This window comes from Manis pentadactyla, chromosome 3, assembly GCF_030020395.1.
Source record: "Manis pentadactyla isolate mManPen7 chromosome 3, mManPen7.hap1, whole genome shotgun sequence".
Lineage (NCBI taxonomy): Eukaryota > Metazoa > Chordata > Mammalia > Pholidota > Manidae > Manis > Manis pentadactyla.
Genome location: NC_080021.1, coordinates 3,053,880 through 3,076,292, shown reverse-complemented (window position 1 = coordinate 3,076,292; position 22,413 = coordinate 3,053,880).

Genomic DNA, 22,413 nt, shown 5'->3' with positions numbered 1-22,413 from the left:
AGGTGTCCCTGTAAGAAGAGGGAGGACACAGAGGAGAAGCCACCTGGGGATGGGGGCAGAGACTGGGGAAAAGACACCACCCCACGCCAAGGACCGAGGACAGCCAGGAGCCCGCAGGCGCTGGAAGGGGCGGGCAGGACGCCCCCCGAGAGCCCCCGGGCAGCCCAGGCCTGGCCCCTGGGGCTGAGGGAGAGGACCTCCCTGCTGTTTTAAGCCCCCGTTGGCGGTCCTTCCTTAGGGCCACGCTGAGCTCCTCGCCTCCACTTCTGGCTTCTGGCGCCCCTTCCTCTGGGCCAGGGGGCAGGCCTTGGGGAGTAGAAGGAGGGGCGACGGGTATTGTGCACCCTGCTGGCCTGGCCGGTGGGGCCGCAGCCCTGCCCCGGAGAAAGCCGGGCTGCTCAGGCCGCGTGCTGCGCCTCCTCAGACCCGCGAACACAAGGGGAAGCAATCTTGGGGGGAAAGTGCTCTCTGCGGTCAGCGGTCAGAGCCAGGAGGAAGTGGGGAGGTACGACAGCGGCTAAGTGCCCGTGACCAGCGCTGGGGCCCTCTGGGGCACTCCTCTTTGCAACTGAACGCACAGCTTTGCTTTCCCAAGGTGAGTACGCCCTGATGCTGATGGAGCTGCAGCACCCCTCACTCGGGCAGACCTCAGCGAAAACCCCTGTACCTGCTTTTGTATTCTTTTCCTTAAAGGACACCGTCCCTCAGATTGTGAAAGCATTGGGCAGGTGACCATGTGCTGTGGGCCCCACATGTGCTCTCTCTGGGCTGGGCAGCTGCTGCAAGGGGATTGAGCCCCGTCCCCCCAGCCCCTGTATCCACAGAGGAGCTGCTAGGCCCCCTGCGCCTCCTCATCCCCCCTCCCTCCCTCTGGGAGGCTAGGTCGGATCACTGTCCCCCCTCCCTGCTGATACCAGGGCACAGCACAGAGCCCACTGCTCACAGAGCCACTTGCGGTGAGAGGTCCCTGCGTTCTCTGTCATCTGACCAGCCACCGGCCCTCTGTGCATTCAACCAACCTAGGTTACAGAGGCCCCGCCAGGGGATGGAGTCCTTGCTCTCGGGGCCCAGGCTTAGAGTCGGAGGAAGAGATACATAGAAAAACGAGCAATTAAACTGGCTGCAGCACAAAACTGTGAAGGAAGAGGTGAGCTGAGAGGACGGATTGTGGCAGGAATGGTGGGCTTTACTCCTAAGTCATGGTCCCAGTAAGGAGATGACCTTTGCTCTGGGTTTTTAAGGATGAGGAGGAGTTCTCCAAGGGGGAGGGCAGTGCAAGCAGAGTTAATAGTGTGGGCAAAGGTGTGGGACAGCCCAGAGCCCTTGGGTGCACCCAGGGGACAGCCTGCTGGCCTTGCAGGGTTGCAGGTTGGAAGGAGAGAGGGAAGGCCAGCTGCAGCGGGGAGTTCTGGGGCGGGGATGGAAACAGATGTGGATTTCCCCACCTCCTGGGGCTGCCCTAACAAAGCGCCACACACCTGGCTGCTTAAAATAACAGAAATTTATCATCTCACGGTTTTGGAGGCCATAAGTCTGATACATGGGTGTTGGTAGGGAGGCGCTCACTCTGCTGAAGGCTCTGGGTGCACGGGGGTGCTAGGGGTGGGGGGCATTTCCTGCCTCTTCTGGTTTCAGCCATGTGACAACCCTGGCATTTCTTGGCTTACAGCTGTGTCACTCCAACCTCTGCCCCTGGTGTCACATGACATTCTCCCTGAGCATCTGTGTCTCTTCTAAGGACACCAGTCATATTGCACCGCGACCCACCCTACTCAAGCCACCTGATTCGGTCTGCAGATACTATTTCCAAATAAGGTCTCATTCACAGGTGCCTGGAGGACCATTTCAGCTGCCAACAGAGAGGCAGACCAACAGCACTTATTACTGCTCAGATGGGGAGTCGTGGGCTGACTGTGTGCCCCTCAAAATCGCATGTAGAGCCCTAAACCCCATGCAGTGGAGGCAGGGCCTTTAAGGAGATGAGAGAGTTAAGAGAGGTCATACGGGTCAAGCTCTGACCTGACAGAACTAGTGTCTTCATAAGAAGAGGAAGAGACCCCAGAGCTCTCTCTGCCTGTGAGGACGTGGCGGGAAGCGGGCTGTCCGCAGGCCAGGAAGAGGCCCGCGCCAGAGGCCGAACACTGCTAACACCTTGATGTGGGGCCTTCCAGCCCCCATAGCTGTGAGAAATAAATACCTGTTTTTAAGCTGCCCAGGCTACGACATTTTGTGACGGCCACTGAGCTAAGACAGTGAATGGGTCGGGCCTGGGTGAGCAGGAAGCAAGGAGCTGTTGGGGAGCCCCAGTGCCTGGGAGAGGCCCCCATGCATGCTGCGGCCAGTGGCCCAGCCAGGAGCTGAGGTTGCAGAGATGGACTGGATGCAGCCCAAGGCGTCCAGGAGCTCCAGGTCAAGCAGGGAGGAGGGAAAGAGGCCCAGGCCTGCCCTGTACATGATGAGTGTGTCTTGGGAACGTGGGGCTGGGACAACTGACCCCGCCTGGAGGGGCAGGGCAGGCCCCAGGAGTTCTTCGGAGAGCCGTCAAGAACACCTGTCGTCACCTTGGACCGACGTCTCCTGGCCCCATCTGACCTCTCTCCTGAGCACCCAGGGCACACACACAGCCATGGGCTCGGTCCCCTCTGCCACCTCAGTCAAATCCATAGCGTCATTCTCCCGTCCCTGTCACTGGCCCTTCTGACAGGGCCCGCCCCTGCCCTGCCCCCTACCCTCAGGGCAGCCCTCCCTCTAACCCTTGTCTTGAGCTTTACTTTCATGTGCCCCCAAGTGTGTCCTCTCAAAGTCTTTGTGGATTTAGGCAGCAGATAAAAGAAAACTCATTTCTCTCTCTCCTTTCTCCATCAAGCTCTGAGCCTGTGATTCTCATGACCTTTGACCCCCAGGCTTCACTTGGCCTTGGGGTGGCTATTGGGCCCCAGGTCCCCAAGGGGCTCTGGATGGCTGTCCCACCCACACTTGGCACCCAGAGGTGGACCCCCCCCAGACGCTCCTCCACCTCCACACCCCTCAGGACCCTGCCGGACCTCAGACCCTGGTCGTCCTCCAGGTGGGGTGGGGGAGGCCAGGTCCTTCCCCACCCCCTGCTCTGAACCTCGGTGTCCAGTTTCCATATATGTTGACTGGCCCTCTGCAGTGCTTCTCCCATTCAGGTCCGGGGCCATATTCCCGGTGGGTGGGTCACAGTGCATTCAAAGGTCACACACAGAAGTGTGACTCTCCCCCTGTGATGGTCCCCCACCCATTTTGCATAAGAAGTAAATTGAGCCTGGAGCTCGCATCTTCCTCTCACCTTCTTCCCTTCTCAGCGAGGCAGCTGGTAGTAGGACTCAGACTGGAGAAAGGTGACGGGAGAGACTCCACGTAGGCCCTGGGCCGTGGGCTCCAGGAGAGCTGTGTGCAGAATGACAGGTGGGCAGAAGGAGCTTGCAGCACAACGTTGGGGCAACAAATGCTGGGGATCGTGCCATGAACGTGTTCCAGCCGACCCTCCTCCACAGCGTTCTTGCTCTGACCCTTTACGATATGTGCCAGGGCCTCATGGTCTATTAGGCTGGGCTTCAAGACCTCTGGACCAGAGCAGGCCCCCCTGGGTGGCACTTAGTACCTAGTGTGAGAGCCCCACAGAGCTCACAGGAGGGAGCCAGCGTTTGACCCAGTGCATCAGTCAGGCTGCTTTGACCTTTTAGTGAAGATGGACAGCTGTCGGCTGGCTGCATCACCTGCTAGCTGGAGGACCCTGGGCACCTAACATCTCTCAGCACCTTTTCTCTTCCTTGTAAAGAAAACAATTGTGGTACTTCCTTCTAAGTTTGTAGCAAAGAGTAAATGAGATCATACACATGAAAGGCTCAGCATAGTTCCTAGTAGAGGTTATATGTTCTGTAAGAAAACTATCATCATCATTATTATTAGAATGAAAGGCGAGCCAATGAAAATCCAAGCCCTAGAGGGTTAAATTGATCCAGGCCTTCGATTCAAATATACACAGATTTTTGCCTCTGTTCAAAGTAGGCTTCTAAAAGATTGGTGGGTTTGAAAATGGAACCACGGATGTAAACTAACTGGACCATTTTTCATACGGAGGCTGTGTCCTCTAATGGATGATGTAACGGTCCCATCACTGAAACTTACCTCACCCGCCAGCTCACATCTAGGTCCTTTTGCTTCTTTTCCTTGGTCACTTTGGGGAAGAAAAATACACACTTTAAAGAGATTTCATGTGTACCCACGATTTGTTCTTATGTCACTTAGGTGTCACCTCTGCTGTGTGCCAAAGCTGGGCTGAGACGAGCACTGAGAACAGGCAATGTTTGCGCAGTTCTGTGCAGCCTCACAGACGGGCGGCGCTTTGGGCTGCCAGATTCGAGGCTGGCTTCATTTGCTGTTGTCACGGAGTTGCTGTTGTCACGGAGTTGCCGTTGCCATGGCGTTGGTGCATGTGCCAAGACAATCGTGCTTCTCGCCAGCTTCTGGAGCACCCCTCCAGAGCCTCGCAGAAGGAGGCGGGAAGACTGTGGCAGAGAGAATAAAGGAGGTTGCAGAACGTGGGCGGGTGGGGCTGGGCTCTGCACCTGCTCTGGGGGCTGGGGCGGACAGGGGCATCCTGCATAGCGCACATTGGGTGGGGGTGGCTCACAGCATGCGGGGGCCTCAGCAGCACAGGTCAGATGAGCAGGGGAGCAGATGGTCGGCCTTCTGCCTAGCCTCCTACCGTCCGTGCCTGCCCCTCCCCAGCAGCCAGAGCACCCCATGCAGTCAGGTTGTGTGTTTAAACCACAAATAACATTACATCTCTCCTCCATTCAATGGCCTCTACAATGGCCTCCAATTGCCTCCAAAATACAACCCAGACTCCCTCCCCTGGCTCCATCTGCAAAGCTGTGACCCGCAAACCCAGTCGCAGACGTGCATCATGGCCGCAAGAGCACAGGCCAGCCTCCACTGGCAGTTTCACTCCACTACAGCCATTTACTTGTGTTTGTCACATAGCAGGAAGGTGCCCCAGAGCTTGTGGCTGTGCTTCTGAAAGCCGCCTTCTCTTCCTCTCCTCTCCTGCCCTCACCCCCGGAGGCTGTTGTGTTACCTGTGCTCAACCCTCTTCCTGCCTGCCTGCCTCTTCCTGCTTGCCCTTCTCATTTTCATCTGACTCTGGAAAGCCTTAAGGACTCCATCTGGTTAGAGAATGTCTGCCTTGAGGGTGGGGAAGGAGAACAGAGTACATGGGCCAAGGGAGAATTCTCCCTAGTGGGTAGGGGAGGTGGTGGGCTGGCAACTCTCCGAAGCCAGTAATTTTGGTGCTATTGGATACGCGTTTACATGTCCGTGTTACAGTGCGATCCTGCTTTGCGAATGTTTCTAGACACTTCCTACCACTGTCCCAGAGTCAGTGTACATGCAGCCCAGGAATTCAACACTGCTCATTTCACACTGTGCCTCTAATAAGTAAGTGTGTACATGGCTAACAGCCTGCCTGTGAGGTTCTCTCTGCACGTTTACATGGCTGGCTCATTCTCAGCATTCTGGCTTCTGCTCAAAAGCTATCTTTTCAGAGAGGCTTTTCCTGACCCCTACTTAGCCCCTACAGTCCATCACCATTACAAGGCCCTATGTTGTTTCCTTCTAGGGCTTGGCAGGGTCTGAAACAATGTACACAAGCTCCCTAGTGTGTATGTGACATGCATGTATCTCCACGCCCAGCTCACTGTAGGTGCTAGTAATAGTGGAGAAAGAAATTAGCGACTAGGTATATTCTGAAATCGTGGTGGAGTTTCAGAGCAGGTCGGTTGCAGGGAGAGTTGTTCCCTGCCATGTGGCCCTGGGAAGGTGGCCCAGCCCAACTTCCTAGCCTGTAACTTGGGGATGGTGATAATTACCCGGAAAAGGCAGCTCTGAAGCATCCCCAAGGTCCCCATTCACGCTTTATTCGGGGGATGCCTGGTCAGCTGGCTCCTGCTGCTCGACTCTGGGGGTACTGCTTGCAGCTACCAGGCGTGGAGGACAGCCAGGAGCCAGAGGAGTGGGCGAGGGGGTGGACGTAAGCTCACTGGCCCATTTTTGATGTGGAGAGTCTGTCCAGAGAGGTAGCCAGGGGTCACTGGATGGAGCTGGAAGGGGCTTGTCTGAGAGGCAAGCTGGTGAGGCCCATGCCAGCTGCTCCCTGCCCACCTGTTGGCCGCTCCCCTGTCCATGGCCAGCAGTCCCCCATTCCTCAGTCCCCGGCCTCATGGGCACTCAGGGTCACTCCCAGGGGGCCTGCAGCCCTCAGCCAGCTCGGAGCTTTGGCTGCCGCATACCTGGGCTGCCCACAGTGTCCTCTTGCCCGCTCAGAACTCTTGTCCCCTCCGCAAGCCTGGCCCCTCCTGCTTCAGGGCTTCTTCCTGTGTGTCCCTGAACTTCTGCTCCCACCAGCACCTCCAGGATTCTCTCCGGTGTATCCCAGTCCAAATTCCTGGCATGGATCAGCTGGCCGATCGTGAGGGCTCCCCCCGCTTCTCCGGTGCAGCCAGGGCGTCAGCACGGCCAGCCCACGGGCTTGTCTCCCCAGCTGGGGCCTTGGTGAGGCCAGGGCCCTCCTGCTGTGAGGGGCACCTGCGACAGTGTCCCTGGGAAGGGAAGGGGGTTGCAGGCACCATGATGGGTGTGTCTATGCCCGATGTACCAGTCAACACCTCAACCCCCACAGCACGCTGGCCTTCCCTGCCTCAGCACCCCTTTTCGTGGCTGCCTTCTGCCTGGAATGCTCCCCGCTCTGTCATCCCAGCTGAGGTGCCACCTCCTTGATGGGGTGCTACCAGATCACCACAGTCAAATGTCACCTGTCCCTTCTTGGACCACTAAATCCCATTGTCCCACTTTGGCACTTTGACTTGTAATGATGAGTGTGGTAAACAAAGTACGGTCCCTCAAAGCTGTCCATGCCCTAATCCCTGGATCCTGTGAATGTGTGACCTTCCATGGCAAAAGGGACTTGCAGATGTGATTAAATTAAGGACCTTGAGGGGCAGATCACCCTGGCTTAGCTAGTGTGCCCATGTAGTCACAGGGGTCCTTGTAAGATGGAGACAGAAGGGCCAGAGTCAGAGCGGGCAGGTGAGGACAGCATCAGAAGCTGGGGGATGCCTTTTGGGGTTAGAAGAGGGGCTCTAAGCCAAGGAGGGTGGCACCTCTGGAGGCCGGAAGGCCAAGGAAAGATGCTCCCCTGGAGCCTCCAGAAGGGATCAGCTCTGCCAACACCTTGATTTCCGCCCATGGGATCCATGTCAGACCTCTGACCCCCGGACCTGTAAGGGAACAAATTCGTATTGTTTTAAGCCACCACATTTGTGGCTCTCTGTTGAGAAACTGTGGGAACTAACAGAACCAGCATATATGGGGTTGTTCCTTTACTAGAAGTGAGAGTTCCAAGGGGGTTTGTGTCTTGTACGTCTTTGCACATCTGTGTAGGTGTTTTAAAATGCCTGTTTATGACTGCACTGCTTCCTAACTGATCAAGCATTCATTTGCCTCCCTCCCCTGCCCTTCTCTGGGCTCCTCCCCCCTGGACCAGCCCTAGGAGAAGATGTTTCACAGAAGAAGGGACACATCAGCATCTGGTCCTGGATGTCTTCTGAAATATTTTCATAAAGTTAAACATAACTCCCCTGCACAACGCTGTTCACATATATTGTAAGGAAATGATAAGACACTTCAAGGAAATGTCTTGCTTCAGTAAAGCAACTTTGGCCTCTTTTCTTGGCTGCCCTGTACAGTTTGAGGGCTGGCCAAAAAGATAAAATGCACACTTCTGTGGCTCTTGTGCAAGGCTATTCTGGCCCTGTTCTCCTCCAGTCCCTCAGCTGCAGCCAAACCTTCATTCTCAGCCTGCCCTACACCCAAATCCCCTGAACATCAAGATAGTTCAATGCTTAGGAATCTTAGCAAAGGCTATTTCTCCTGCACAAAGTGCAGTGCCCAGCCCTGCTCGTCCTGGGAGATTCTGCTTTGTTGCCATATCCTCTAGGAAATATCCTCTGCATGTGGACATTGGTGGATTGGGTCCAAGCAGAGGCTGGGGTTTTGTGGGATGAGCCACATGGTCTCCATACCATGCAGTTGCCCTGAAGAAAGGCAAAGGGGCCTAGGAGAGCTGTCCCCTCCTGCAGGGGGACAGTTGAAGGTTGTGACCCGTCTGGGAGGGCAAGGGTGGAGAGCTGCAGCCCCAGGGGTTTGCAGAGAGGCTGACTGGACCCAGGGTAGAGGAGGCAGGGAGCTGGAAGTGATAGTGGGGATGGCATGTGTCAGCAGAGGCTCCAAGCTCCCTGTCAAGAGTGCTGCACTGTGCCTGGACTTCACTTAACACAGATTCGAAGACAGAATTATTAAGAATTTCAAGACGGTGACCGCAGATCAGTGAACCCCAATCACAGGGTCCCCTTCTGGGGGCTCAGGCCCTCTGTGACGGGACCAGGAAGCCGGCCCTCTGCCCAGACAGGGTGGGCCTGAGCCTGGCTGGCCGCACCCTGGGAGCATGGCCCTGCTCATCCATCAGGGCGGCCGGAGCAGGCCAGGGGCCAGTCCCCAGAGGAGTGCACTACAGCGTCTGTGAGCGCTTGCCCAGCACAGGCAGGCACCCGGCGTTGCCTTGGCCTCTCTGGCCCCTGGAAAACAACCCTCAAGTCTGAGGCCCTCCTGGAAATTCTTCTTCTGCCCCCACCCCAGTCTGACCAGATTCCACCCCACCCTACACACCAGTACACCCTCAAGACCTGAAGGAACAGCTTGTGGTCACAGTGACGACCAGTCTTGACGGGGAGCAGCTGCCACATGCCCGCAGGCCCTTCATGCCAGATGGGGAAATAGGGGTCCTGAGCGTCGAGGCCACCGAGCCGGTGCTGGGTGGAGCCGGGCCGTCCCCTGAAGCGGGCAGGGCGCAGACGCTCCTGCAGCTGACGGCGGGCCCTTCGCTGCCAGGGTTACAAGGCCCCAGCTTGGAGGCTTCCCTGGCCAGACACACCTGCTCACTAAACTCACGTTAATTATTTAAGAGAAAAAGGAGCAAGTGCTTCTGAATAGCTAATCTGTTCCCTCCTGCACTGGGCCCTCTGCCATGTGCGTCCTTCAGGGCAAGCAGCAGTGGCAGGGCACTGACTTAGACTACCTGTCTGACTTAGGTTTGTAGCTACATTCGACCCTGGTCCTCTTGTGGTGTGTTTCCACGTGTCTATTCCATGTAGTCCCATGGCGTGTGTATTCTGATGGCCAGTCAGTAGTTTCCACGTGCCAGTGTGCAGATGGGAAGGGAGCTGGCCCCAGGGGCCCCTGGACCTCTTTCACGCTTCACCCATCTTGCCCTGATCCATGCTGATGGGGGTTCTGCAGATCCAGGCTCCAGGCAGCACAAATTCTTTATCTATTTCCTCCCAGCCACTGCTTAGCCTTAAAATAGGAACCCAGGGAATATACTGTACAGGTCAGATGCCCTCCGGTTTGAAGAAGTAGCCCCAACAGAGGCAGCAGTGTAGCGGTGATGAGGGGGTCTTGAGCTGGGCCACTTGAGTTCACCTCTCACTGCCGCTTACTAGCTCTGCGCCGTCGGGCTGGTTACCCTCTCTGGTCCTCAGTGTCCTCACTGGTAAAATGGGGTGATAGTAATAACTGTCTCCTAGAGCTGCTATAAGGCTTAAATGGGTTAAGATTGGTAAAGCCCTGAGGATAGGGCCTAGCACAAGTAAGTGCTATTCAAGTATTTGCTAAATAAGTGACTCTTCCCTCTTTCCCTCCTAAGTTCCAGACCAAATGAGAAAGACACGGGAGATGCAAATAGCAGCTTTACTATGGGTGAAGGCTGACCTTAAGCACCATATACCCCAGTGAGAATGAAATCCGCCTCCGCCCCAGGCTTGCCAGGGCCTGTCCTGTGAGCTCCTGCTTCCGCCCCTCACCCAGGCTGAGACCAGAGGGCAGGGCAGGCCAGCAGGGGAAGGAGGGGTGGAACCTGCCTGCTCCCCGTGCAGAGAAGACAGGGGCAGGGGGGCCAGCACTGCCCTGCCCCTTCCTTCAAACATGTGGACAGAGGGTGATGGGGAGGTGGGAGCGCATTCCCACCTGTCAAGGACCACGAACAGTTGTCATTGGCCAAACACCTCCTGTGTGCCTCGTATGTGTTACATGGCTCCCTCCCCTATAACAATCTTACAGGGAAGAATCATTGTAACTTCCCAGATAAAGTGACTAGGACTCAGAGATGTTACGTGACTTGTCCAGGGTCACACAGCGAGGAAGCAGCCACGCTGAGATGTAAGCCCATTCAGTGCTCTGAGGCACGTGCTCTCTCCCCTCCGCTACACCAGCTTTGGTTCCCTTTGAGCAACTATAAAGTGAGGTTTAGTTCCGGGGTAGGGCAGGGACACAGTTACAAGCACGGTTCATTTTTCCCGCCTCTAATGAAAATGCCAAGATGAAAACAGTACAGTAAGAACAGGAGGGACCCATCTTAAGGCTAAGATTCCATCTTAAAAATCAGGGAGTTAGGAGGTAAGATTCTTAACATGTTTTATGGTAATCAGTCAACAACTGACGCTGTCTTGGGCAGGGCGAGCAGTCCTAGATGGTATGTTCCGCTGCTTGAGGGCAACCACTGTCTTGGAGAAGAAGAACAGGATCAATAAATTCCTTATGCTAAGTTTATCTTACCGAATATCCAGAGGACAGACTCTAGAAGATGACATAATGTCTCTCACCAGAGACACACATCATGAGACCACACGCCAAGCCTACGCCGCCCACCTACCCCACCCTCCCGGCCATTGCCCCCTTCTTGAAAGACTTAAAAGACAGGACCCTAAGCCTTTGAATGCACTTCCTCCAAGAGTCTGCCCACACTCCCCTTTCTTCAACTGTCTACTTTGCCATAAATGAAGCCTTCTCACTGCATGACTTCCTGTGTTTGTCTCTGCACTTTTCCAGTGGTAAGCATCTTTGTTACTTCGTTATTTCATTCTATTTTCTAGACTTAAACACAAGTCTTCATTGTCTTTGCTCTAGTCCAGATAAGGAGGGAAGGGCTACTGAGATCTCTGATTTGGGCTTGCAAATTCCCATTGCCAGGTGACTTGGACAGGACTGCAGCTGTATACAATCATGCTCTTTATTAACTTGCAGGAAAATCTCCTTCCTTTGCTTTGGAAGTTTTCAAAACATAATCTCACTCCATCCAGTGCTCTGTGGTTCCCCCAAATCCTGAGGTGGTTGGGACTTAGTTCCTATGCTGTGCAGATTCAAACAGACACTGGATGCCGTGTGACCCTGGCTTCAGGGGTTGGCAGGGGATCTGCCCTGTGCAGAGCAGGAGTTCAGTGAGCTTCCCTTTCTTCCCTCTGCTCTTCCTTGCTCTCTGCTGCCTTCATGGCTGCTGCCATTCTCTGATATTCTTGCTTTAATGAATTCCTTCCTCACCTACACTCGTCCGACCCGTTCAGGAATCCTTTCTTGATCAGAGTCAAGGACCCTTCCCCACCCAGGTTGAAGTTCCACCTAGCACGGAGGGAGAGACCTCGCCAGATGCAGCCGCCCAACGACAGTTCTGGGAAGAGGAAGCAGAGTTGTTAACAGGCAGTGAGAAGTGCCCCCGTCCTTTGGAGAGAATGTGCCTTGGCACTGGTGCTCTGCTGAGGGTCCAGACGCCCTGGGGTGGAGGGAGTGGTGTTTATCTCCCACCTCCTGTATTCGATGTGTCTGGGCACAGGCTGGAGAGGGGCATCCTTGCAAGCTCTGCCACTGTGCACCTCAGAAAAGCCCAGGAGATGAGGGAGACAGTCCTTGCATTGAGCTCACCAGGTTCAAGGTCCCAGGAGCCTTCATGCCACCCAGTAGGACCGGCACAAGGGCAAGGAGCATGTGGGGGGAGGGGAAGTTCTGGTTATCTTGGTGCAGGCAAAGAGCACAAGAGGAAGGTGCTGGATGGCTACAGATTGGCCCTCTTGGTCAGGGGGAGACAAAAAGACCCAGGCCCCAGGCAGGTTGGGAACTAGGGAGGGCCAGGAGAACCAGGCAGGTGATACCTCGGGGTGGAGATGGTAGGGTGGAGTAGAAAAGATTTAGCAGGTAAGCAAAACAGAAATGGGTAGCGGGTTGGATGGAGAGAGTGGGGGCAGAGGGAGGAGCTGGGGTCCAGCTTCCAGGAGCAAGGACAGCTTGTGGGAGGGGAGGCCTTCCGTCTGGCGTACTTTGATCTTGATGTGCCCACTGGACCCCAGTCTGGAGCTCCAGGCAGAGGCCTGGCCAAAGTTCAGACCTGGGGGCCATCGGCGCTCAGAGACCATGGAGAGGGGGTGAGAATCTGCAGGAACAGCAGGAGCTTCAGCGAGGAGCTGGTCAAGGAAGAGCCCCGGCCACCCCCGCAGCCCTTCCTCAGTCTGTGCAGGCCAGCTGGCACCTGTTCATGCCCTGCAGGCCACCACAGCCCAGGTGACTTCCGCCTCTTTGCCCTTCCGTGGCACTGGGGTCTGGCATCTTGCACACAGCTGGTGCTCAGCAAGTATTTGTAGCCTGATGTGCCTATTGGAAGGAGACCGCTGCATGCAGAGGTGCCCCAGTGTGCTGGAGTGCACACATGCTCCAGGGTGATGTGGAAGGCAGTGTCCACAGAGGTGCATGGGGTCACCCTAAGTCACAGAATCTTATAACTGACTGTTTAGGGCAAACGACTGTTTACTGGAACAAGAATCTTTGACTTTGCATATTGGTGAGTAGAAAGGAAATGCAGGATGACGCATCCCTCTGGCTCTCAAACTCCATGTTCTCTTGAGAAATACAAACAAATCCACATATTTAAATATAGGCCACCTACTTGCATCAAAGGGGGTGGATTCCAGAGTGACAGGTACACACAGTTCTGGCTGGATTTAGACTGAAGGCTTCTTCCACAAGCCCTCATTCATGGATGCCTTGGCCTGACACAATCCAAATCCAGCATCCTTTGCTCCACAGGCCCTTGTCCACAGGGCTGCCTTCCGGAACCTGCTCCCCGCAGACTGGTTTGGAGCCCCCGTCTAATCTACATAAAACCTCCGCTGTTCCAGCACCAAGTGCCCTGCAGTCGTCTGTCCTCAAAATCTGCCCCTGTCATGAGTCAATCTGTCCAGGGTGGGGGCACTGTCCTGAAGAAGTGTTTGAAAGCAGGCAAAATAATTTATTTATGGAGTGCTCACTGCTGGCCTGGCAGTCTGTGTGAGAATAAGGCTTTGCCCTTGTGCTCCGAGAGCTCCCGCTGAGGATGCTTAGAGCCTGTCACAGACTAAACGTGACCCTTTTGTGAGTTCATAGGATTTCAGAGCTAAAGGAGCTCCCCAACCAGGATCTCCCTGAAGTCCTCTGTCCTCCCACAGACCAGGAGCTCGAGGCTGAGGAGGGCGAAGTGACCGCCAGGCGGGAGAGGCAGCCTGTGGTTCCCAGTTGCGTGTTCTTCCCAGCAAGGCAAGTGAGAACCCACATTGGCTTTCTGCTGGGAGCCAGCAAGCTGCCTCCTTGTTATGGCTGGCGGAGGTCCCAGCGCTTTTCCTGTCCCGGAGGCATAGGTGTCATCTCCACCCAGCTGAGTCACTGGGTTTTTTCCAGGTGGAGACAGTAATTACCATCTAACTTGGGCCTGGAGTTCCTTCGTTCCCTGCGGAGGCGGCTCAGGCTGCTGGTTTAGAAACAAGCCTCTCTGCATATGTGTGTGTCCTTGAAGCCCATTTATGGAATGTGTGGAGAAGCTGGGACACTGCTGGACACACCAGATGAATTACAAACTATGGACTTGAGCTAAAAGGAAGAATGATGGCCGCAAGCATTTCTGCACTGCTGTGTCTGACCAGCAGATACTCTAAGTGCCTCAGATGAATGTCTGTGCAAGAAGGAGGCACCAGGAGCAAGATGCCAGCTCCTCCCATGCACACGCCGTCCACTCCTCAGGACAACCCTCCGAGGCAGGTTTTACAATGATGTCCAGTGAAAAGACAGAGGAACTCAGTTTCAAGGAGTTCAAGTCACTTTGTTTCTTACCCTAAAGAGTTTGTAGGGTAGGTACAAGAAATACAAAACAAAGTCAGGGTGTCAAAGGTAGCACGCTGCGTACACAATCATGGGGAGGAGAGAGGAGTCAGGGAAACCTTCATTCTGTCAGTCAGCATTGGATTCAACACAAAATATTCTTCGTTCTTGGTTGGGTTCCACCCAAAACTCCTATTTCCCACATGCCTCTGGTGCTGATTTGCTGATGCCCTGGGGGAATCACTGCCTTGCCTGGCCCCAGTTTCCCCCTTGGGGTGACCACACTGATCGCCAACACGGTTGATGAGGATGTTGTGAGAACAAGGAGGGGCCAGCTGCAGAGGGTGAGTTTTTGGGTGGTTGGGTGCAGCTGTGCCCCCGTAGCTGCTTTCTAGCTGTGGTGCTTGTGAAGTGCTCTCGGCCCTGCTGCTGAAGTATGTGCAATGCCTGTGTGGGCTGTCACGTGCATTAATTACCTGGGGAAGGTTATAAGCTACCACTTGCTTTGGCTAGATGGCTAGACTCAGAGTCAGGAAGAGATGCACATTAGCTTGTCTTTACACTATTTCCACCATATACATAACATGAGACAAGGGCATAGTTAATTGTAATATGTAGTAAATTAGGGATGATGATTTCAGGGTATTTATTACCTCTGTTTTTGATAAGATTTACTTAATTGTAAGTTTATATCATTTGATTTTTAATAAAAATGACTGTGTTTAACAATCATCTCACAAAATCCTGAAATTTAGCAGGCTGCATAGCTGGCTCCAGCACACCACTGCATACAGAGCACCTAGTGTTGAGTCTGGTATACAATAACCAGACTCACATACGTTCATCTCTTTTCCCCGGCTCTGACCTGGTCTCATTGACTTCTACCTCAGTATAACTGAGCATAGAAAAGTCTAGAAGGGTAAGAGGGGACAAGCAGAGGGGAAGAGAAGGTGGAAGAGAACACAATAGAAGCTGGGGTAAGACATGAGCTGGGTGTGGGGGCTCTGGACCTTTTAGAGCCAGAGACTTTCTGCAGGAGGAATCAAAGTGTGGGTCCATGGGGATGTCTGTCTTTTGTGGCTGCCCAACACCAGGCCCCTTCCCACGGCATGAGACTCCCAGCAAGTGGACAGGACTCCACCTCCCAGCAGAGAAACGGAGGGCGACTCCCCACTGCCTCCCCACGGCAGCCAGGCACAGTCACAGGACCACCTGGCCATCTGGATGTGCCTCCCTGGGAGTCTGAACCTTGGACAAGTGGTAGTATAGGATCACTGTAAGAACAGTGGTTCCTAGGGATATGTGGCAAGGCGGTGAGGTCCTTCTGCGATTGTTTCTCCTGCCTGGTCCCCAGAAGGCCCCTGGATCCTGCCGATATCCATCCTGCTTCTCTGGCTTCTCTTTGGCTCACTGAGCCCCTGGTATCCTTCTGTGGCAGACTGTTCTGGTTGCCTCCTCAATTTCATTCTCTCTATTTGTTTTCAGAGTTGTGATTTGTGGGCTAAAAGACTTCATTTCCCAGCCTCTCTTCAAGCTTGTGTGGCCATATGAGTAGGTCTCTGACAAAGAGATGTATACACAAGTACTGTGGGACTTTCAGGAGACAGTGCCATTTGGTACCTTCCCCTTCTTCCTTTTGCTGGTTGGAATGTGGAAATAATGTCTGGAGCTTTAGAAGCTATCCTAGACTGCAAGATGACCTTAGAATGAAAGTCATATACAGCAGAGTAGAAACAGAGGGAGCCTGGGGCTCTGATGAATTTAGGGAGTCTCCATATCAGTTCTCCTCTTCCTACCTCTAGACTTTGCTTTTGTGACAGAACAAACCCCTGTTGCAGTAGGGTTATTGCTAGTCACAGCTGAAGCTAATGGGGCAGGTACCCTTTCTAGAAAACTCATTTGCCTTAAGACCACTGGGTCAGTGTCTATTGCTAATAGCCTCTTAGCTGAGTCCTGACAGACTCACATTCCCATTTATTCTCCCCCCCACAACCTCAAGCCCCACATTCAGGTCCCAAATGCCTTGTCTGCCTTGTCAATGACCCAGCTGAGCCTGTGTTCCTCCCCAAAGGACGGGTCCTCTCATACTCTGCCCAGGTGGCACCCTCTCCAGGGATGTCCTTCCCTGACCTTGTCTGCTTTTAAGACCCAACTCAATCATTGTCCCTGTGACAGCACAGCTTGCATGGCTGTGTTGTAATGACCTGTTTGCTTGTCTGCTCCTACTGACCCACAATGACCTGGCATTTAGGATGCTGTGCACCCATCCCACGGGCTCAGAGAAAGTGGTTAAATGTGGAAATAAGGGTTACAGGTATGGGAAGTGGGTTCAAGCTTTATAACTAGATCTCTTTCCACAAGTCTGCTGCCTACCTGGCTTTTCTCATGCATGGAGATTTCTATGCATCATTTGGGCAGATTTCCTGCCCTGAGGTAGCTCTAATCCATGCCAAGCACGGGCCTGGTTCTGAATGGATGATGTCAGACTTGAAGGTGTTTTCAGATACTAACAATGTCCTCCTCATGAGCAACAAAATACGTAAAGTGGTAATAGATTATAACCCAAAGTGAAAACATAAATATCCATGTCTCCATATTGATGTAAAAGATTTAATGAGTTAATAAATGGGGGAGATGAGACAAATTCCCCATACAGAACAACTACAAATAATTTATGTGGATGAGCAGCCCTCACGGAAGGGGAGTGTAACTCCCTGCCCTCTAGGTGTGAACTATCCGTGGGGAGTTTCTCCCCAAATGTACAGTCTTGAGAGGTGGTTAGGGAGGATGGCTTTACAGTGGAGAAACTTGACCAGGGCTGCCCCTGCCAGGAGCTCAGGGCTGACACCCACAAGGGCAAGTCATGACAACTGTGAGAACTCCTGCTGTGATGACAGGGCCTTCGTCCAGAAACCCCAAGCCCCTCCTGATCGCAGGAACGACGTCACAAGTCACAACAGCAGGATGTTCTGCCCAACCTGTCTTCCTCAAAACCTTCAGGGCCATCCAACCAAGGCGAATCTGAGAGATGGTCACAGTCCAAGGAGACAAGGTGACTCAGTGTCATGTGGTGTCCTTGGGAGGGGTCTTGGAACAGGACGTGAGGTTGAAACAAAGCCAATCTGCACACACTGTGGGTTAGTTAACAACGCCTCAGTGTAGGTTACTTAACTGTAATAACTACAGCATGATGATGTAGGGTGCCAACCGTGGGGGAAAGTGGGCATGGGGTACGGGACCCTGGACAATTATCCCAACCTTTCTGTAAATCAAAAACTGTTCTAAAAAATAAGCCTATTAAGAAGAAAAATAATGTTGCCAAGACACTTGGAGGAGAAAGAACAATAATAATCCCTGTTGGTAACTGAGGGCTTCCTGCTTGTCCATAACTGTATACACTGTTATTGTGTATACACAATATATAACAGACTCTGTTACTCGAGGGAACCAGAAAGGGAGGGCGCCCACCCGAGGCGCCAAAAAGGGGCAGCGGCCGGGTCAGCTCTGAGTGTCCTGCAGGGAGGTCACCGGCAAACTCTGGGCCCCCCCACCCCCCCACCACAAATGCCTGGCTCCCACAGCCTTCTCTCTGTGACACTCCAGAGCTCCCCCTGGGAGAGAGCCAGCTGCCCAGGAAGGAGGGCACCCCACCCCATTGCAACCCGGTGAAATGGGCGAGGCCTGTGCTGAGGGGGCAGTGGGGGCCTGTTCCCGGAGGACGGGGGAGAGCGGAACACCTGCTGTTTGGGCTGTCCTCCAGCCGTCCCTGCCACTGGCAGCTGCTCTCTGGTGGCTTTGGTTTGGGGGAGGCGGATGCTACTCCCCAGTTCTGGCATGGGACCTCAGTCTGGCTAATGAGAGCCAGTGAGGCTTTGGCTGAATGTAGGAGAAAAGTGGCAGGCCAGCTTCCAGAGGCGGCTGAGGGCCGGGAGAGAGTCACTTTGCCATCACAAGGGGAGAGCTCTGTGAGGCTGGGCCTCAGAGTGGCAGGACAGAGCACCTCGCCGGGAGACAGGCCTCCACCAGCCTGAACCTGGAGTGCCGTGAGTGAGCCAGCTCCCTCTTTTTTGCGTGTGTGAAAAAAAGTACAATTTGATGATTTTCAGTATATTCAGGGTTGTTGTGTAACCATTACCACTATCTCAGTTAGCATAGGATTTATGACAGTTGCAAATACCTGTTGAAGAATCTCTTGGGATATTTGTCAATTCCTATTACTCTCAATGTGTACGTGTATATATGCAGAAATTATATACATTGCATATATGTAAAAGCAACATGTATGAAGAGAGATACCAATTCTTTGTATTGGCAGCTGGAAGACTACTGAATACTCGAATGAAACCATTTTATTGTTCTAAGAAAGACTTAATTACATCTTCAAAACATGAAGTTAAAAATATTTCAGCCTTATTTAGTTTTGATATAAAATGTTGATACTCATTAAGGATAGTTTGTAGTTAACTTTTCATCTGATATAACATTTGGAAGAGCCGTAAAACAACAGAAACAAAATGATGATTTTATAAACATTGAAGATATTCATTTTTAATGTTCACATTGTCTTTACTGTATACTTTTTTGGGGAGAGCATATTCAGATGTGTAACTTTGAGTGCAATTACATCTTAATTAAATTAAAATTTTAACCTTAAAGGTTCAACCTTTTCTACCTGGGCTGCTGGTGGTGTGGGGAGTGGGGTGTGGAATCCCAGCTGTGTACTGTTACTAGTCCACAGGGAGATAAGTACAGGAACCAAGAGTTTAGAAGCTTTCAAGGTCATTTGACAGTTGTCTTATGTCTTTTAAATCTAATAATAAAAAATTGGGGTTTATATTTTGTATGCCTCTGCTTTTAAAAAATCTCATTTATTTCTAATAATTCCTTTTTATTGCATTTCAGAAAAAGTACCAGTTAGAAATGGATGGGAGGAAAAAGGTGCTGGTTTTTCCCCATGGCCGTCTGGGGAGCACAGTCCCAGATCCTTGACCATCAGCACCGTTAAGGCCATGATGAAAACAGAAAATGTGAAAATCAAGTTCAGGAAAGAAGAAACAAAGCTGAGAAGATGAAGCAAACAGGAAGTCTTCAACAGCAGTTTGCTTAAATTTTAGAAACTACAAACAATGAAGGGGAACGGGCCTCTGTGCTGACTGTGCCCCGCAAAATGTGCCGAGAGGACATTGCTGTGATGAGGTTTGCTACTGATCAAAACAATGACAATGATTACAAAAGCGGTTTTCATCAATTCTACAACTGAAATGGGCCCAGTGGAGTCCCTGAAGCTGCCGTCTTTATGAAACAGGTGTGTGCTGACCCGTCCCCTCGGGAGAGTGCATGTGAGCCTCATTTGGACTCTGGACCCACTCCCCTTGCATCTGGCACAGGATGCCCAGCTGCTGAGAGCACAATTTTGGAGCCACACAGCTGGGTTTCAATCCTGCCTCGGCCACTTATTTAGTGGGCAGACTTAAGCTGGGTAGCCATCACCTTCTGGCCACAGTTTACCCTGTAAAATGCACTTAACAGTACTTATCCAAGGTGGTTATGAAAATTAAATGATAACAAATGGTTTGGGGCAGAATTTCCCAGAAAACATGGACCTTTTTTTCTCTAGAGGCTGGGCAGGGGCTGCAGCGGGTGTGGGGTACACGGGAGCTCTGGGAGGACTCCGATTGGAACCTGAGCTGCAAGTTCTGGACCAAAGGGTGTTCCAGGTCGCTCTGATAAGGGGCATTAGTTGGACCTCTTCCAGGTGCCACTTGCTCCCAGTGCCCAGGTCCCCAGTGAAAGTGACTGGATGCCAAGCTGCCAACAACAGGAGGCACAGGCCCTTACACAGGCCCTGTGGGGCTGTCCCAGGGATACTGCTCCCAGGTCTGGGCCCCAGGCCTACTGCCCAACACCCCCAAACCCCCCACCCCCCACAGAGGAAACCTTCCTTATACAGTGCTTTGTTCCAGACCAGGGACAACCCTCCACCCCTCAACCTGAGATAGCTGTTTGGTCCGGCTCCGGCGGGGGATGCGCCCCCACCTGGGGTGCACTGTTCCCATATCCCCACAGGAGAGGTGTGCTCACTGCAGGCAGTACCGGGAGGTGTGGCCCTTCCTCCCCACCCTTGAAGGTGTTAATAGCCCCACATCTCTATATCCCTACATTAAATTCCTGTGGAAAGTGAAATTTCAAATGGGTAGTAAAACCTGTATAAAGAGCCTAGTCACCCTGAGGCCAGAATGTTCCCTTCTGGGCAAGCTGCATGTGGTGCTTGTGGCCCATGTGTCTTCACGCTGGCCAGTTTGAAGGCAGGAGCTGTCTTCCAGGCCTCATACTGTCCCCGCTCTCCTTGTTTCCCCCTTGGCCGTTTCCCTAGGGGTATCTTCTGCCCTTTTCCCTTCTGCTTTTGCAGCCTGCCCCTCCTCCTCTCCCCAGTCCACAGATAAGGAAGTCTAAGAGAAGTTGAGATGCCTGCCTGGTGGGGCCGGGGGGCTGGGATTTGAGCCCGGGTCTGTAAGACTCCTTTCTCCGTTCTACTGCTCACGCCTCCTTCTTCCCTGACCAGTCTCCTGGTTCTTAACACGTAAGGGCCAGGACCCCTTTGAGGCCATGTGGTACCCCCACATCTCCCAGGGCACATTTTTCTGGATCCAGAATGCCACAGGTATCAGTCTCCTGGGTCTCATTTTCTGTCACTTTTTCTGTAGGCAGAGCTGCAGGCTGGCAGTGCCATGATATGGACAGTAACCTGGGCCTCAGTGTCTCCTTGGTGACATCAGCTTTGGCGCCCTCATTTCTGCACATCCACCTGCTGGCCCTGAGCGTGTTTCTGCTTCCTTGCCATGAGCACGTCCCTCCTGGGGGTGAGCTCTCACCAGACTTGGGAGGTGATGGGGGTGCTTTTGGGCTCCCAGGGTCCCTGCAGCTGTTTCTCCGACACACAGGAAGCCCCTCCTGAGAGCTTCCCACACAAGGTCAGTGCTGGGCCATCTGGCACAGGGCAGGAAGGGGAGAAGCCAAATGGTGTTCTGTGTTTTGTTTTCTGTGTGGAGTTTGAGTGCAGCCCAGGCTGTGCGGGAGAGGGAGGTGCGCAGACTTTGCAGTCTGGCACACCGTGGCTTTGAATTCTAGCCCTGCTGCTTCATTGCTTCTCTTTTTTCCGAGTCACAGTTTTCACATCAATAAAATGGGGAAGATGGCAACAGTATCTATGCTGCACGGTTCCCTCGAGTTTTGGAGACAGTGTATATAGGATCTGACCCACAGAACCAGCAAAATCAGCCTTTGTTAAGACCTGTTATGCTCTGGGTGGTCCTTTGAATGCCTCTCCATGATCCTGAAGATTAAGAGGAGTCCATACGGCAATGCTAGAGCTAATCAATAGCACTTACTGAGGGATTCTACCAAGCACTCACTGTTTTGCAGGGATGCTTCATTTCCTCCCAACAACCTGATTTTATGGAGGTTCTTTATAAGCTCCCTTTTACAGTTGAGGAATGAGGCTCAGAGGTGTTACTCCACTTGCCCAGAGTTGGAGGCGGTAAAGAATCACAAAGTATGCTCAAGAGATAAGGTGGGTCTGTTAGACAACCCTAGGCTGGTCTACGCTTTCTTCTGTTTGTATCTCTGTCCTTCTCATTTACTTTACTTCTTCCTGTTCTTTTCTTTCTTCTTTTATTCAGCAGAACAATAATGGAAGCTGCCCTCCAGAACATGTTTCAAATGTATCCAGGAAATTGACTGTATCAGTTATCTATGACTGTGTAACAAAGTATCCCCAAACCTGGGGACTTAAAACCCACAAGTATTCTATTCGCTTCTCATTCTCTGGCTTGGCAGTTTGCGCTGGGTGCAGCTGGCAGCTCTGCTGGTCGCTCTGGGTCCCATGTGGCTGCAGTTGGCTGAAGGCTTGACTGGGGCCAGGTGGTCCTGTGCAGCCTCATTCGCACACCTGGCAGCCAGCAGCTTGTTAGGTCCTCTGCACAGCCTCCTCATGCAGCTAACTTGGTCTTGTTTGAAAGGTGGAAAGGAAACCACACAGCCTCCTGAGGCCGCAGCTACCACATCACTTGTGACACATTTTATTGGTCAAAGAGTTACAAGATCTGTTCAGATTCAAGGGCTGAATAATTAGATCTCTCTTGTTGGGAGTTGCGTCAAAGAGTTGGTGGCCCTTCTTGGTCTTCTGCACACACTAACTGCAACCCCCTCCTCCAAAGATAGCCTTAATGTAACCTCTTTTGTCTCTCCCTCCTCGGACTCCCATTCCTTTCTTACACTTATAACAATAATTTCTTACGTCCCATCACCAAAAGCTTCATTCACTCAGTCAACAGATATTTTATTATGTGCCGGGGACCCACACACGAACAAAGTCCCTGCTCT